The sequence below is a fragment of the Tarenaya hassleriana genome, unplaced genomic scaffold, assembly GCF_000463585.1.
Source record: "Tarenaya hassleriana unplaced genomic scaffold, ASM46358v1 Cleome80, whole genome shotgun sequence".
In the NCBI taxonomy this organism is placed as follows: domain Eukaryota; kingdom Viridiplantae; phylum Streptophyta; class Magnoliopsida; order Brassicales; family Cleomaceae; genus Tarenaya; species Tarenaya hassleriana.
The window spans coordinates 308,015-309,401 of NW_010970491.1; positions in this window are offsets into that span (position 1 = coordinate 308,015).

A 1,387-nucleotide genomic window follows, 5' to 3' on the forward strand; every position below is an offset into this window, starting at 1 on the left:
TAAACCCAGAACGGACGGTCTAGGGTTTGGTCACGTGATCAGATCACGTTTTTCGCGTTCTCGGCCCCGTTCAGACCTGAAACTGATCCGAATTCTCCTGCGAACCCAAAATTCGAACTCCTGCACTCTATGCAACATGAAACATGCAATCTACACTAGATTCAATCATCAAACATGCATAGAAATCAAAGCAAACATGGATTCAAACAATTCAAATCCTAAAACGTGCGTGATCGGGTTCTACGAAATCAAAACAGAGCAACCAGGCTCTGATACCACTGTTGGGTTTCCTGGGATCTCTAGAGCGAATCCTATTCCTAAGAGATCGATTCTAGAGTTTGCGCAGCGGATATAAAACAAAAATTTAATAAACCCTAGAACCATGCTTCTAATGAATCGTAGAAACGTTAGAACGCTTACCTCAATCGATCTGGGGCCTATATCAATCGAAGAACACGTCTGATCACGAAAGGCAGGAAATTACCTCGCCCTCTACACGTATCCACACTTCGGGATGGATTCCAACGCTTGGAACTTGTCTGCTAGGACACGAATCTCTATTCGATTTTGTGCTTCGAGAAAACGAGACTCTTCAGTTTTCGAACTCTTTGGATCTCACCCAAAAGCTCTCTCAAACCTCTGAAAGTCGGCACCAAAAGGTCTCTGTCGAATTAGGGTTCTAATCTCTTTCTTATAAAGTGATTTAACCCTAATTTCGGTTTAACTTTCGAAAAACCGGAACCTGGAACGGACGGTCCGGAATTGTATGTGGACCGTCCGTTCCAGTAAGGCAGAACGGACGGTCTACGTTTAGTGCGGACTGTAACGACCCGAGGCCGATACGAATTGTCGAAACTGCCCTCACACAGCAACCCGAGACCTTTCAGCGTGTTTTGTCCTCATTTGCACGCATACCGAGACACTTCCCAAAAGGTCACCCATCCTGAGATTGCTCCAGAGCCAGCACGGTTAACTTTGGAGTTCTCTCGGGATAGTCAACCAAAAAGGTAGGTGCACCTTGTTGCTATGAGTAGCTCAATCAAAAAGGTAGGTGCAACCTGTGACAACCCAGAGTACCGTAGGAGGGCGGAGAGTGATCGCCGGTGCAAAGGCACGGACAAGGGGCGGCTCCTGACGAGCTTCTGGGTAGGGGGTACAGGGATGAATCAAACACACCGGAATGAGAGAGATCCGAGGTCTGTATAGGTTTGGGACTATACAGTCTAAGATAACATAAAAAGAATTAGTTGAGCTACTCATAGCAACAAGGTGCACCTACCTTTTTGGTTGACTATCCCGAGAGAACTCCAATGTTAAGCGTGCTGGCTCTGGAGCAATCTCAGGATGGGTGACCTACTGGAAAGTGTCTCGGTATGCGTGCAAGTGA